At 38.3% G+C, this 17642-nt stretch overlaps 1 long non-coding RNA gene across 1 annotated transcript in view; it reads right to left on the minus strand.

Annotated features, from left to right (window-relative positions):
* The window catches only part of LOC148419960 (uncharacterized), a 54397-nt gene extending 39364 nt beyond the window's left edge, over positions 1–15033 (minus strand). The window contains exons 1-5 of the long non-coding RNA XR_015866362.1: positions 14910–15033; positions 6459–6520; positions 6276–6352; positions 6144–6204; positions 5973–6055 (exon numbers count right to left, since the gene is read on the minus strand). This is a non-coding gene — a long non-coding RNA (uncharacterized LOC148419960). The remainder of the gene's footprint in view (positions 1–5972; positions 6056–6143; positions 6205–6275; positions 6353–6458; positions 6521–14909) is intronic.
* Between the last annotated feature and the right edge of the window lie 2609 nt (positions 15034–17642).

The following is a 17642-nucleotide window of genomic DNA, read 5'->3' on the forward strand; positions in this document are numbered from 1 at the left end:
GACCGGGTCGCTGAAGGGTTGCGGGGGGGTTCGTACTCTGCAAACTCTCCACCCGCATGCCTTCCTTCAACTTCCATCCCTCCTTCAAGTTTCCCTCTGGCATTACATCACCCCCCCTCAAAAAAAACCCAAAAAAAAAACAAAGCACACCGCCAAATGTTTACGTATTTGCAGACATTTTTCTCGCAACCGTTAAAAGCTCAGCGAGAAGCAATAATTCACACGCCGACTCGATGTAAACACGTTGTCGAGGCCGGGAGGACTTTAGCTAGCTCTTGCTAACGCTAGGCTCGACATTTGGGGAGTTACTGGTATTTAAAAGCTTGACTGTTGAGTTGACGATGGATGAACACAAATTTCTTGTAATTCCAAGTAATTACAGTGAAATTTAGTGAATTTAGTGAAATTTAGTGAAATTTACAAAGTTATGCTAAGCTCCAAAATCCTTCCGAACTGTAAAATGATACAGCAATGTTCAGCATTTCGATAAGTATGACTGCTTAGCTCAAATTGATGATACTGTGTTGAATGGCAAGAAGCAAAACCGCACATTTTGTGATCAACCATACTGTACTAAATATATGTTCATCAGATGAATATGATCACACAAAATATGTCTGACTTACAGTTAGCGACATCACAAATAGCCTTACTCAAACTGTATCATGCGTTTGACAGGGTCATGAGTGATATTTTGCAAATTTTACAAAATACAGTATTGTAAATTTCAGACTATAAGTCACTACTTTTTCCTCCCACTTTGAACCCTGCCGCAATAGTCCAGTGTGGCTTATCCGCATTTTTTTCTTTTAAATACCTGATGTTACAATGAGGGGCTTAAAGTCCGGTGCGGCCTATATTTGACAAAAGTCACATTTTTGTTCAAGTTTGGTTGATGTGATTTATAATCTGGTGTGGCTTGTAATCCAAAAAAAAATGGTAGGTTTAGTAAAGTAAAATAGAAAATGAACAGACCCCTCATTTAATCATTTGTGATTACAACTGATTACATTGTTGTGTGTTAATATCACTTCTTATGACTTCTTTTGAAAATAGACAAAACTAATAATGCATTAAGTTGGTATGGAAAATATAACTACTAAACCCCAAATGTCCCACTGATAGATCGGGTGAGAACACAAACTTCATTCCAACCAAGTGGCTGTTATCATAGAAAACTAAAATATTTTGAGTAAAGGAAGTGACAATAGACTTCCCAATGAAACATAAAGGTTTGCTCATACAATCACTCGTCACTTTTTCCGAAGTCTTTAAACTGAAATGGAAAATCTTGACGTTTTGTTTGACTGCTCAAATCAAAATGTCCAGCAAATGACCTTATTGAATCAAAATAACTAAAATAAAAAAAAAATTAAAAAAACTGTCATGTCAAGGAAGATTGGCAATAAACCCGGAAAACTTCAACATTTTGAATATGTGTGACTGTTTGGCTCAAAATAAGCAAACCCAAGTGCAAATTTTACCAAACAAATGTAGCATAAAGGAGGACTTTTGATAGACTCCCCATTCCAATGTATTTTGCAAACAATATCATTCAAATGTCTTCTCCTATTCACAACGTAACGGATTCATTACAAAACCATCACGCATAAAAGACGAAGAAAACTTTATAGGTTGTCTATATCACTCAAATATATTGCACTTTATAAAATTACTTCTTTCGAAAACAGAAATGCACTTTTGCATTTTTAGGAATGTTCTTTTTTTTTTTTTTTTTTTTACAATAGTTAAACAAGGTACCTGCGGTTGTGCGTCACACACATACACACTTTGTTTGATGTAAACAAAGGCAGAAACAAACCACATGAAGCGGAACACGGCCGACCACAAGTAGAAAGACGGAGGGGAAGCGTGATGGAGTTGGACTTGAGGATCAAACAATAAACAGTCCATTAAGTGTGTGCTGGTAGTGGTGGAGCTGGGGGTGTGTGGGGTGGGGCGGGGGGGACTCATATCTGGATCGGGGGGTGTAGCGGAGGAATGATGGGAGTTTATTTAAAGCACAGTGACCCCGTGGCCGATGGCTGCCTCAGCGCAGGGATGAATAAAACTTTAATGGCTCATAAAACACAGCGACCCCTCCCCACTCCCATGCCAAGCCCCCCTACCACCACACAACACTTTCTGTGCGACTTTGCTGCGTTTATTCCCGCCGGCCAATCGGATTGCCCGACTCTCCAAACACCAATGGCGAGAGAGGGGAGTGATGAGGGAGGTGTGTGCGTGGGGGGGTCCCCTCGGTGGAAAGTTTGGGGAAGTACGCCTGTTAGTGTTCTACATCAGTACGTGAAGAAATCCGCACGCTGCTTTTTACATGTGTTTAACTGTGAACTAATGTCACAATTTGCACCCAACTGTTGTTATGATGAAAAAAATAAATACTTCTGATAGCCAATATCAATGTAAATTTTGTCAAGATCTGTCTTATAATTAATAATCACTCCATTCTTACAGAAAGTTACTGTGGGATATGACGCTGATGCTAATAGTAAGCTAGCCACTATTTTAATTCATGTAAAAACTGGAGATGGTTAGCATGATGAATCACAATACTATAAAATAAGAAAACAAGCATTTAAGCACTTGGCAGATAAAATATTAATATAATTTGTCATTCTTTCTTCAAAATACAAGTACACAAATATGCCACAAATCTATGTTGTTGGATACTTTATGTAGAAATATAACGGCATAGTCGGACCAGTATTGGCATATGACTGCAGGATGAGAAAAGCGAGTCTGGAAGACGATGGACAAGGAAGACAGGAAGTCAAAACAAAAATATAGAGACCACCGTTTGTCTCCCGCTAAGCTTTCACATAGTGGTGGAAATCACACAAAACCTTTCCACCTCTTTTGACAGAAAACTGTGAAGGGTCAAATCTAACCGATGTGAAGAGAAGACGGGCCAAGAGCCCGTTTGCCTTTTTGGAAACGACCTGGGCAGGTAAACAAGATGCAGAATTGGAGGAAGTCCGTAATAAGTTCTTCCTAACTAACTTACCAACGACTGAAGTCATCTAAAAAAAAAAAAAAAAAAAAAAAAAATTCTCAGGGCACTTGCATCATAATTATGTGTTTTATTTTTTTATTTTATTATTTTTTTAAATTTCCTGTGATTTCAACTTAGAATTCACACAAATTACAAATTTAATTATGAGTTGCATCTCATCCTGATGTGTTATCTGGCCACTGGGGGCAGTGTAATACACACCGGCAGTCAAATACAAAGAAGACTTTCACTACAGCTGGAAAAGACTCAGTAAGTTGCAGTAAAATAAGTCAAAATTTAAATATATATGTATATAAGAAAAAAAGCTGAAAACAAAAAGGTCACTTGAATTATAATTTGTCATTTTGTTTTTATATCAAAAGCTTCTTCATACTAAAATTTGATATAATGTCAGCTTAACATTGATGCAAAGTACAAATGTATTTATTGGTTGCATCTCAATCTGAGGTGTGATTTGGCCACTGGGGGCAGTATAATACAGTCATGCAGACAAAAACAAAGACGACTTTCACTACGACTGTAAAAGATTCAGTAAGCTGCAGTAAAATTAATTCAAATATATTGTATGTATAATATGTAATGAATATATAATGTGTATATCTTTTTAAGAAAAAAAGCTAAAAAAAATATCAGGTCACTTGTATCATACTTTGTTGTTTTGCTTTTATATCGAAATGTTCTCCAATATAAAATTTGCTGTAATTTCGGCTAAGCATTAATACAAAGTACAAATTTGAGTAACTCCAAAACCCAACGCGCAGTACGAGTATTGGTGTGGTCCAATAATGCGTTGACGTCAAATTGGATACGATGGACTTGACCCCAGCAAAGCCAGTGAGTCATTGCGGGACTTCCTGCGTTAAATTACATGTAATCGTGGAGTCATTTAAAAGACTTGATCAAAGGTGTGAAAAGTGGCTGAGAGTAGGAACGTATTCTCCACGCTTGACAGCCTGGCAACGGTTTAGAGCAACTATCCAGGACCAACATCCAAAATCTTGACATCATCTCCCGCGCTGACATCACTTCACGTGTGATCTCGGCAAGGCGGGGAAAGCTTTTGCTAGCCATTATCGTGTCATCAAAGTGTCCGTAAAAAAAAAGAAGAAAAAAAAAAACGCCGCTCCCCAGAGGCTCGCACTCGTCCAATTATCTCTCTGTTGTGTCAAGTGCATTTGAGCCCCAAATTGCTGCTAGTTGGACCGTTCAAAGCTATCGGGTTGCCGTGTGAAAACACAGCGACCGTGACATCACTGCCACTCAAACACACATTAACGCACACGCAGTTTTTCTCAAGGTGAGGGAATAAAAGCAAGAGAGCTACGATATAACTTTGCTTTATTGTCATAATAAAAGTTAGTGGCGCAATACTGTGAGATTTGGTATCCATCCTCGACCGAGATATTAGAGGGAAAGTATCGGCAGGAACTGACACTTTTGAATAATTGTGCTGGCCGTGTCATCCTATTGTTATATCTGAAGGATTTATTGTGTTAATAGAGTATGGTGGTGTACAATTGGTATCAATAGTATACCATGTAAATATAGTATCACTAACAAGTGAGACGCTTATTCATTTAAATTCAAGTGGGTGATTCAAATTAACCGTAATTCCCCAAATATAAGACGCAACTGTGTCTGTGACACTTTTGCATTCTTCCACCAACACACACACACACACACGGGTTTGTGATTACAAGGTGTGAGAAGTCTAAGCCCAGTAAAGGCTTCTTCTTTTTTCCCCGAGATGGTTCGGACCATTAGACGTGACCCATGACCCCGGCGGGCACCCTGAGGTGAAACGGTACAGGCCTGCTCTCACTCAGCCAAAACCAGTAACGTTGACGCAGACGTCAGTGTGTGCGCGCGCGTGTATGACAGATTTCCGAGAATAGGTCCACTAGGTGACTCCGTTTCTGTCTGATTTGCTGTCATTGATGCTTTTCTATTTATTGGTAAATAACTTATGTAAATATTTTTTGATTGTTAATAATAAAAACTAAAAAAATTTGAGAATGAAAAAAGGTTTGATTTATAGTTCACGCATTAGGATGGTCAAGATTTTTATACAGATACTAATTGTACAGTAGAATTTAGTGAATTTAATCCTGCGCTAGCAGAGGCTAATGACAGACAACTACCGTATTTTCCACACTATAAGGCGCACCTAAAAGCCTTATTAAAAAAAAAAAAAAAATCTGATGGTTTGCCTTATATATGGATGAATATTGAGATTGGGATTGGTAGATGGGGAATGAAGTGATAAAGTAAGCTTTACCTGTTTCTTTTGTGTGTTTACAGTTGAACAAGGTTGCTCATATTGACATTGAGTTATTATGCTATTGAGTTTACAGTTATTATTTGAGTTATTCTTGTTATTACTTTGAGTATTACTATATTGTGATTGAAAAAGTTTCAAAATATGTCATTAATTGAGGGTGCGCCTTATAGTGCGGAAAATACGGTAATTTGTTGGTTAAAGTCATAGGGACCAAATCGGGCATAAAACTCAAATTAGTTTTCTGGTAAGAGTAAAAATTGCATACAATGGTCAGAAAAAATAAACATCATGTGGCACAAGAAGTTAGATGCATTAACTGGTTTAACTTACGGTTTCTTACTTACTGTTTTTCATTTGATTTTTGTCTTGGAGAACTCTCCAAATAGCTGCATGGTACTGACTTGAACTAGAAGAGATCATGAGGATTTTTTTTGGCTCTGATATGGAATGTATCTCCTAAAAGTGTTTTTCATACTGTTCCTTTTTTGAATTTTTCCCAAGTATTTGAGAAGCCTCTCCAGTTGCTCCAAAAATACTGCTGCTTACGCACTGACTAGAAATTGAAGAGATCATAAACATTTTTTTTTCATTTACATTTTGAAAGCATCTCCTGGAAGTCCTTTTTATACTTTTCTGACACTTTATTTGGGTACTTACAGTTCCTTATTTGATTTTTGCCTAAGTCTTGGGGAAGACTCTCCAGTTGCTCCAAAATTCTGCTGCTTGCAAACTGACTAGAACTAGAAGAGATCAGAAACATTTTTGTTCTGTTTCGAATTCACCTCCTCGAAGGGGTTTTCATCCTACTTTGACACTTTAACTACTTACCGTTCCTTATTCGATTTCTCCCCAAATGTTGGAAGACTCCACATGCTCCACTTGACTTGAACTAGGAGAAATTAAACATTTGTGTTTGTTTGTTTAATTTTGAGCTCAATGGAGTGTTTTCTTTCAACTTACTTGAGCACTCATTATTACTCATTAGATTTTTGCCCAGTCTCGCCAGCAGCTCCAGAATACTGCTGCTTGAGTATCAACTAGAACCAGAAGAAAACAAACAATTCATTTTTGTTCTACTTCCTTTTGAATGTATCACCTATAAATATTTTTTTCTACTTTTCTGACACCAAATTGACTACTTACTGTTCCTCATTTGATTTTTGCCCATTCCTGAAAGACTCTCCAGCTTCTCCAAGATACTGCTGCTAGAAGAGATCATAGACAAATACAAAGTATGTTATTCTTGGTCCTCAATATTTGTTTTTTAATGCATCGCTCAGAAGTGTTTCGTTTAGAAATGTAGTCCAAGTCCATGCGAGTGGATTTGCTGTTTTATTGTCCGTTATTAGCATAGACATAAGTGACAAAATCATGGACGTGAGACCTAAACACGAGTGGTCATCTGAAATGAAGTCACACACACTCACATGCACACAAAGAGACACGCAGTTAATTTGAGAAACTGTTAATTAGCAACTGTCCACTCCACTGTTTAACACGCGACTACTGAAGCGTGGACACCCTGCTAATTATGGCTTATCTTAGCATACGCACACACATATAAACACACCCACAGCGTGCTCGCCATGTGCAAATATTCTCAAGTCATTTACATGGCTGCTTTGGTCTTATGGCAGCAATTAAGCCAACTGAAATTAATTCATAGCACCGCGCTAAAGTTTGAAATGATCTCGGGAGTGCGGATTATTTAGTGTTAATTTGAGCCATAATTTGTTTATATGGTGAACAATTAGGTTTGTTTTGGTGGCGTTTAGAATCAAATATAGAGGAGCTGAGCTAATGTCCTTGGAAATAATAAAGCCAAAAAGTCAAAAGCACGCACAACAGGACTGTGTGGGTTCATTACGCTGAGGAAAAAGTAGGAAAATACATGTTGACATTCACTGATATGCAAATGGGGGTCAAGTCAAGTCTGCATCCGCCGGCGCCCGCGCGCACGACGCTTTTGTTTCGTGTGCTGTCAGACACAAACAATGAGGGCTCTTAGGGGGGGCTAAGCCTCCTTCTCACCAATGAAGGACGGTGGGGGGGGGCATACAGAGTGGGTTGTAAGGCGGTGAGAAGGGTCATGGGTCAGCAGAAAAAGAGTTTGATTGTTTTTTTTTGGTTTTTTTCAATCCACTATTGTTGACCTCATTGCTTTTTATGAACATGCTCACACACCGAGTAACTAAACTAGTCAATAAGAGGAAACTCAACACAAAAAGTGCCAACAGATTTAGGGATAAACTCAACAAAGCGTCTCTCTCCAAGTCCAAAAGCAAAGGCGTGTCGAAGCGATCCGGAATTCTCTCATCTGGCGGCAAACGTTCGTTTTGATGATGAAAGCCGCTCGGAAGAACTTCTCCACATCTCGCAATAATTTAGGAAACAGTCAAGGACAGGTGAGGTCATCGCTCGGGGTGCCAATTGGCTTCGATGTGACGCTTGCTATTAGATACGTGTCCACGTACTAAACTACACATCCACCCGCACAAAAATATGTGCTTCCTGCACAGTCGTACAAATAAACCCACATGTGCATATGACACATGAATACATACAATTTTCCTGAGATCGCAGATGATTATCTCCATTTCCATGATCGCATACACATGTGCGCATGCACACACATACAGTTACATACTAACAGTTATATACAGAGTTATACACAAAAATACACAAATGGTCACTCACACACCAGGCAGACATTTAATGTTACATACAAGTTACACACACACAAACACAAACCTACTAGGACTTACAGACCACACAGAAACAAATGCACACACTGCTGCACACAATGGCACAGGTGGTTATACACACACACACACACACACACACACACAATTTTAAATTTTGTGTCATTTGTTGTTTTTTTATATTTATTCGTTTGATGTAATTTTGTTTTCATTTTATTTCATGATTTTATACATTTCTCATTTATGTTTTGTGTTTGTTTATTATACTGTGTAAAATTGCAATGTTTTGTGTGTGTGTGTGTGTGTGTCTATAAAAAAAAGACATTGAAATTCTATACAGTTCACACACAGGGGCATTTTACCGTGTCTTCATTTCTTCCTTATCGTATACTTTTGAGTTATTTAACCATACTTTTTTTTCTCATAAAGAATACTGTATGTCTTTATTTTTAGTTTTTTTTTCTCATTTATTACATACGATATATTTAGGTTGTTTTTGTTATTCATTTTTCTGGATGTTTGATTATTTAATATACGTGTATTTTTTAAAATGTATTCATCTATTTTTTGCATTTATCATGTTTTAAGCTATAAATCCTTCACCACATGCTTTTAACACTTTTCCCAGGCAGATATTGAAACTTTTTTTTTTTTTAATTTTAGGCAAAAAAAATCGGACAAAAAAAACAAACAGCAAGGCCGCAAAAGATGAATCACGTTACTAACATTTATACACAAATACACTTACACACAGACACGCAGTTACACACATGATTATACATTACACTGATGTAGACACACAATCACATCCAAGCACAAGTGCACACACAAACATGCAGTGTTAAAAAAAATACACTCAGACACATCAACACAATTATAGACACAAGGAGTTACACACAATTACACATGTGGTTACATGCACAATTACACAGTCACACAAAAATACACGAGCGGTTAAACTGTTAACACACAAATAAATAGTTATTGAAGCGTTTGCAGTATGCACGCAGTTACACACTAATACACAGGCACACTACAAGCAGCATAAACAAGAATGACAAGTTGAGATTAATGGCGGGCCTTCCACCGACAGGCCAATTTAATTGTCAGCCATGATGGCTGCTGAACTCCATCGGCGTATTTACACAAGGTTAACGGAGCATCTTCGACGCTCGCTAACTAATCGCACGGGATACGTCATCGGGGAAGCCCGCGGCGCGTCCTTGGGCGCCGGGGAGGGACCGCTCGGAGGCGAGGGCGCTAGATGTCGGGGTCACGGCGAGCGAGAAGACGTCATTGAGAACAAATGAAAATAAAAAGACACTTGAGGTGGAAGACAACATTGACTTTCCCCTTCGCTGCTAAGCGCACTTTTCGGTCTGTGTTTATTGCTATTGTACGCCGTCCGGTTCCAATTTTCCCCATTTACACTAACAATGCTATGCTAGCAATGGTTCGTGGCTGTGTCTCGAGGGCATTTGCAAGACTAAAGAAGTCAAATTTCAAACTTTTTAGGGCTTCTTATTCATTAACTCATTCAATGCCAAGGGCATTTTTATGTTTTTTTTGTTTTTTTTAAGAGTCCATCTATTCAAACCTGGACTTATTCATACTTTTTTCAGTGTCGATCAAGTGTTTGACTAAAGGACATTGTAAAAATGGCTCGTTCTAAATGAGGCAATTAAATACTGCTGAGTACCACTCTAAGCAATTAATTTGAAGTAATTACTAAGGTAATAGCCTATTTTAGATAGTTTAATACTAAACTAATGGATTACTTTAGGTAATTAAGTATGAGAGCAAGCCATTACTTTAGGGTCTAAATAGTAATCTACAGTACTACAGTCATTTATTACTTTGGGTAAGAGGTATTAAGGTAATCGAGTACTTAAGGTGAGGTACTTCATTAAGCACTTAATTACCTAAGGCCATCCATTATTACAGTATTTAATTACATAATTTAGTACCAGGTAGATACTCCTTATTAGTAAAACACTTGAAAATGTTGCGAAACGTTTTTTTTTTTTTTTGGTGGGGGGGGTATGGATTAAAAAAAAAAAAAAGTGTTCAAATCCCGTGTGGTGTCTGCATGTCCACCCCGAGCCTGTGTGAGTTTTCTACGGGCACTCCGGCTTCCTTCCACAGTCCAAAAACAGGTGTAATGGACATACAAAATTGTCCTTAGGTGTGATTGGGTGCGTGCACGGTTTTGCGTGCCCTTTGCGTGATTTAACACATTTTCGAATGGTCTATTTTTGGAATGACGAATTGATTGAATAAATTTGATTTATGAATGGACTTACATGTTCTCCTTGCTAGTCTTGCGCACCTAACTTCACTCATGCTAACCGCCGAAAAAAAAATGGACAGCGTCCTTGACTTGACATCCTGAAGGCTTGGAATGCACTAAAAAAAAAATACATCCCGCAAAAACGAAGGACAAATCCTTAAAAATTGATCTTGTGGAGATTTTAGCCACCTGTTTTGTAACACACGCACACACGCGGGGCACATCAGATCAATTGATTGATGTTACGTTTAGAGGAATGTTAAATATACATTTGCACATGTGCTCACAGTGTTTAGAGAAAAATAATCAAGCCGGCGCAGGGGATCCAAGCTTGCGGTCTGTCAGAAAGAGGAAGGTTCCGTTTTGGGAAGAATAACGTCATACTTTTGGCATCAACAGCCTGATGGAGGCATGAGGACGTACGGGTGAAGGCTGGGTCAAAGAACACACAGAGGGTAGAATAAACACTATTAACACTTGCTTAATTCTTCCAAAAAGAGCAACCCAACAAGAGGTTTTAAGAGATGTCAATATTGTGGCGGTTTGTTACCTTTCAAAAGGTTTTTGAAAAAAATCAAAATCACATGTGCAAAAGTTACAAAGGTAATGTATTGTTTCTTTTTGTCATATGTTAGTTATATATTTACAATTTAACATATTTTAACCCTGCATGTTAGCTCCGTGCCTCGAACATGAAAGGACGTCAACAGGAAATCTAACGAGGAGTGCCAACAACGTCAACTGACGTCGGTTATATTTTTTTGTTTTGTTTTGTTTCGTGTTGCTGGATGTTGTTTCGTGTTTCGGGATTGCGTGTAGAAAAGCTTTGGCCGGCTCTCGTTTGATCAGTAAGATCAGAAAATTTAAATCACTAACTATGGCTGCTTAGAACAGTCAAATCTGGATGGCAAGGTTTTGCAGAATATGCATAATAAATGAAAAAAACATAAATGCAGAAAAATAACAGAGTGTTCCCTCATTTTTTTGGTGTGTGTATATATATATATATATATATATATATATATATGTTCACATAAACGATTCACCCAGGACCGCAGTGCTGTCTGAAAATTTCTGCACATGGTAAAACTTGGCGTTGTACTTGAATAAGTCCTTTTCTCGTTTTGTCTCAACTCGTTTGCAGAAATCTGGTCGTCAGTCTTTGAAACGCGCAAGAGGTGTGATCGCAACCAGAGATGCTTCCAGATGCCGTTTAATTAAATTGCCGACACGTTATTCGCATCTGATACATTCCACGCGCACAAATGTCTGGATGAAAGCCCTCAGTGTAAATCTGCATACATTACGGACATCCTAGCAGCAAATGCGCAACGTTGACATTTACGTGCCTCCCGTGTTTTCATCTTGTCTCGGGGCCTGTTGTTAGCGCGAAGGCTAATGACCTATATACACGCCTGTTGAGAGGTGAAAGGTGTTCACTTGCTGACACCATGCACACTCGTTGAAGCGCCTTGGCAAGGGGGAGGTGAGGGTGCGACCTCGCCCCTGACTTTGGATTTGGCACCTGTCACGCACATCCACACACAAATACACAAACAAGCACACGGAATGTTGAAATGAACATCGCACAAAAGCTCCCATCCACCAAATCGGTCGCATCTTCACACACTTGCTGAAAGATACAAACAACATTGTCTGTCACCTTAGCGCCCATGTTGGTAACAAGCTGTCAGGTACACACACACACACACATATACATAACGAAGTCAGCGGTTGTATTAAAGTTAACTTTTGTTAACTTCCACCACCTCCGAAAGTAATCACTGCCATTTGCTATCATTTTACAACAAACCTCACCTTAGTGTTCCTCTACACTACATCGTACGCTCTAAAAACAGTTAGGTTCAAACTAACACAATTATTGGTCAAAAAAGGGACTCGATATTAGGGTTAATTTGACCCAACTTTCCAGCTACAAACCCAAATAATTTTGGCACGAGACAACCTCAAAAATTGCGTTATTTGTGTAAAATCACCCAAAACATCGGATCAAATGGACCCAAATATTGGATACGTCCTTCTTAGGCATAGACCGATTGTTGGCTGGACTGATTATCAGGACCCGATGTTGGCCATAGGTGGTGTATCTGTCTTTTTGTTTAATTAATATTACAGACGATAAACTCCGTAATTATGCCTCTGATCAAGCACTTCTTTGATTGTCTGTAGTGAAGCCTCGCTCCAGCGCTCTCACGCCCATAGCAGAATCCGATTGGCTTTGCCTTTTGCATGGCTAACCAATCAGTAGAGAATGCCATATATGGCAGTGGTACCACATGCAGGTACAGAGTACGCGAGGAGAGATAACATGTTTTGCAGTTCGGCCCTTAAAAAAGCACATCGGTCAATCTGTAGTCCGTTTTTAGATCCTTTTTTTGACCCAAATACTTTGAGAGTGTAACGAAGATAGAATGCCCAAAAAATTAAAAAATTAAATTAAAAAAAAACTAATAAAAAATATCAAGAAGAGCCAGAGGGTTGTTATGTAAATAAGAACAAGAAAAAGGTCACATAAGATTCTTATATTATACATTAATGTAAGCCACATTGTAATGTGACATTCAGAGAAGTGGGACGATAGCGGCATGAGGCCGCAGGAAACAAAAGACTTAGCCTAACTAAGCAGGAGGCTGTGTGGTCTTTTTTTTGAGTGAAAATGAGTACTACACGATTTTTCGTGACTTCGGTAAGTGCTTACACTAACAACAAAGTTATGAACAAAGAGGTCAGTGTAGCCAATTTAACGATTTGTAACTTAACGGTTGTTTTATTGAGTGACTAACAAGGTCAATTGAATTCAAGCTAAGAATCATTTTCTGAACTAAACTCACCAGTTGCAATTATGTTAGGACTGATAACATTTGGTCAATGCTTATTAGGGCCTATTAAATTGCTTTTGTTCCTATTTTTGTGTGTGTGTGTGTGTTTTTTTGTTAGTTAAGAAAATATAAAAATGTGATTTTCTTTGGGAAAAGGGGTTGGTGGTCCTACTTAGAAGGGTGAAACATATCAAGTAGAGCAGTGAGGTAAACCTGCAATACATTCACTATATTAAACTATATTAAAAAGTACAGCGGACCCCCGCTATATGAAATTGATTCGTTCCGGAGTTGGGATCATAAGGCCAAATTGGCGTATGGCCAGCAATAAAAACCTATGCTAATTAGCTAAAGCGTGCAAAACCCCAGGTGAAAACATCAACATTTTATATACAGTACATATTATACAGTATATACACTACATACAGTACATAAGGAAAAATGAAAATAGATTTACCTTTGGAATGACGTGACTTGAGCTATTACGGCCATATTCGTATTTCTTGATTATATCCAGCTTAGTTTCCATAGTAATCATCGTCATACTTCTTCCTTTAACATCACTAGCAATCTTGGGACCATGGTTAACAAATTAAAGTTTGAATTAAGCACTGCCGGCATCTTAATGATACTGTAACGTCGACCAATAGCACACTAGCATCTTAGTGACACCATGATGCTGACCAGTAGCAAATCAGCATTTTAGTAACGCTTGTCAACAAATAGCAGATCAGCATCTTAGGAACGCAATGACGCCGACCAATAGCAGACCAGCATCTTCGAGACGTATGCAGAGACATATGAAGTGACATATGCACGTGATGCGACCCGCACTCATACACAAGCACACTGACAGCCTAGTTTAAAATTTGTCATTGTTGTTGATGCGGTAAAGCAGAACAAAATGCTGTAAAAGTAGGGGAAAAAAAACGTAAGCCAGAGACTTCGTAACTCAGGGGTCCATTGTAATACTAAAAAAGTACTCTCTGAAAAAAAAAATGTGACCATTGTCATGATTATTTTTTCATTTTTGAGTCAAAATAAAAAACATCAAGGATTTCGTGAGGAAAAAATGTAGGATTTAAATCCTTAGCGAGCTAACTTCATTCAACTCTCCCGTTCTTTTATATTATCAACAGAATCAGCAGCGCTCCCCCCTGCGGTCCATGCAGTTTAATTTATCACCCCCAGATTAAACTCGATGAAATCCAATATTTTAATTGAATGTTTAGATGGCGCGCAGCTACAGTGATAAATTTCCACTAGCACACTGCGCTGCCATAACATATTCCTCGCTACTAATTACATTTGCATAAATGATGCCGGTTGTGATGATGGTGGCAGGTTTGGTCGGCGCCATGTGGTTGTATTTTATAAGGAGCCGAGGAACAAGGAAGTCAACATAAGCGTTGATATCAACTCTGTGACCTATTGTATGAGATCAATGAAAAACAAATGGAGCTTCTCTTGATAATGCCAGGCCCAGCTAATGTAAAAAACAGTACGCTTTATAATGTGGTGACCTTTAGTTGTTGTGGCTCATTTGTCATAGTTACCGTCAGGGTAACTCAATAAGGTACGCTTGCCGCTAATACGCTTGAAAACTCCAAATATGTTTAAAATTGATTTTGAGATGAAGTGTACGCTCAGCGGTCACTTCGTTAGGTACACCTGCGCACGTTTAAATTCAATACCAGGACTTCCGGTCAAACACAAAATGGCAGTCACACAATAAGATAGAAAACAAGCTTAGGTGACTTACATTCTTTTTTTTAAAATGTTTTTAGATGTTGGTGCACCTCAATGAAGCAGCAATCTTCGCTATGTTGCTTGGTTACATTAATGTAAACCACTTTCCACGTTGTATTTCAAGGGCATGATTTTCCCTCCATTTTGGATCTACAGTGGACTGAACCATCAACAGGGGAATTCTAAATAAAGGGATACAATATAATCACACTGAAGCTACAATTTAACAGTATTTCAAAATAACTAACAAACAATAAGTATTAATTTCACGGAATACATATTTAGGAAAGGAAAAAACAAAATAGTTGTAAAAGAAACCCTCCCGTTAGAAGTGGTACACCTCTAGTTGTGCCCTGTCATTTTCCCTCCATTCAAGGGGCTAAACCATTATCATGCCACACCAAATACATGTTCAAAAACAAAGTAAACAATACAAAATCAAACTGATCATATATTTTTTATTGAGAAGTATTTAAAAGGCAATTCTGAAGACAAAAAAAGTGACTATTATTTATTATTATTATTATTAAAAAACGTTTTAAATAATACAAATGTGTATGTGCCCTCCCACCTACTTTTTTAAGTGGTACATCCATGAAAAGATCTTGGCTATCAGGAAATGCAGTTATCTTTTCATTTCTTTTTATTTCTTCAGTGCAAGCACGGAAACTTGAAACTACATTCTAAAAAAATAAAACAATTCAACAATATATACATTTAAAATAAGTTAAGGCAAATAAATGGTGTCTCTGGGCCATTTGCTGGTTATTATTCTCAAAATACACTCCTCAAAATATCGTCTCATCTCAGTGAGTTTTGTTAGATAATTAGAAACTGTATGAAATAACATCCTGGTCATAGTTAGAAAATATCACTGTATAATTCAAAAATAGATATGTTAACTTACTGTAAATTTAGCCATACCTCATGGTATGGAGAAACTCGATATCACTTCCTGTGGACTCCATGTGACTCTAGGAATATTCCAATTAATAGTGACATGGCTAGAATTTTTTAATATTTTCTAAAGAAAGTCAAATATGTTAGGGATGAGGACTAAATCAAATATGAAAAATAATTATACGTTAAATATACGTTACAATATTTCATGCTGAAGCCTAATTTTAGGAACTCAACAAATGGTAATATCTACCGATAAAAGTACTATAGTCAAATTAACCAATATTATCAACAATATATTTACAGAATTTTTTGGGCTGCACCAGACTATATGCCGCATTAAAAAAAAATTAACAGGAAATTATTTTAGCATATTAATTAATTTAACATAACACTGACATGCTCGGATTGTCAGAATACTGCACCAATTCAACAGTAACACGCCTGATTATGTTTCAAATTAGACAGTGCCCCCGGTTGGCGCGTAAAATTGCAGTTCAAACTCAAAATCAATACTTTGATAGTGTTTTCCGCTGCCTTTTTTTGTTTATTTGTAGATTGCCTCCTGTAAACCACACCGGATTATAAACCACATGGTTCAAAACGTAAGAATAAAATGTGCGTCTTACAGTCTGAGATTAACTGTAAATTATTCAATCAGATCAATGCGAAGGAATTTTGGTAAAGAAAAGACGGTCTCGCAGTTAACTCATACGTTTGAAATCATATATTGGAATATCACTCAATAAACTTCGCATGTACGAGGAAAAGAACAATGGATCGGTTGGTACGCGATAGCAGCAGCTTGCGCCCCCCTGCCGAGCGCCTTGACAGACTTATGAGCGATGGCGTCGGGTAAGGCGATGCCTGGGAACAGTAAGAACACATTTGCGGTGTTGTGTACACGCCGCGTCACGGCTCTCAAGTGGGCGCTAACCGCCGCAGCGGGCGGCCTGTGGGAACCATGTGTTTTCTTTCCGAGAGGAAGAAGAGAGCGCAACGAGAAGGAGATGGACACGCAGATGAGCGATATGGAAGGCGGCCATCGTTCCAGCTGTCAGGCCCACCCAGCTCCCGAGAACTTTCGGATATTGGCCTTTGAAATGGAATATTTCGGGATGACCCCGAATGCTCTGTAACCTTCACAGGTGAAATCAAAGGAAGAAATTGTTGGCAATGATTGATTGTCCCGTTCAATTACTGCGCGCAGAGACGCCCCACACTTCGTTTTTTAAGGACAAATTGACACCTGTCGGGTAGGAAATACATTTGTCCATTTGATTTATGTTACTGTAATGAATTATTAACCAATTTCAAAATTTGTAAACACCATGATAAGTGTTAGAGAAGTGTCGTAAGACTCCTATGTTTTTGGAGTGTGGGAGGAAGCCGGAGAGAGAGCCTTCGTAGGCTTGGGGAGAACACGCAAACTCCACACAGGAAGGCCGTAGCGAGATGGATTTGAACTCGGGTCCCCGAACTGTGAGGCGGATTTTCTAACCGCTCACCCCACTGATCTGCATCCAATGAAACATTTCCCGTAAAATCACACAAAATTAATGGCAATTTTTTACCACTTTCACTAATCTAGTTCTACTGCTTTTCACGTTTTGTGATCGTAAAAGCGCTCCAACAAAGCAGCCAACATTGGTATTGGCGGCCATCGCAAGCACCTGTTCCTTGAAATAAAACCAAGTATTGATACTGATACCAGGTACCGATACTACTCATACTTTTTCCACAAAATTTCCTCAAAAACAAGACATAACTGTAAAGCAAAACTTATATATATATATATATGGATATAGCGTTTTCCCTTAAAATTACACAAAATTAATGGCTTTTT

The sequence above is a fragment of the Hippichthys cyanospilos genome, chromosome 8, assembly GCF_059441005.1.
Source record: "Hippichthys cyanospilos isolate Australia breed blue-spotted pipefish chromosome 8, RoL_Hcya_1.0, whole genome shotgun sequence".
Taxonomy (NCBI): Eukaryota; Metazoa; Chordata; class Actinopteri; order Syngnathiformes; family Syngnathidae; genus Hippichthys; species Hippichthys cyanospilos.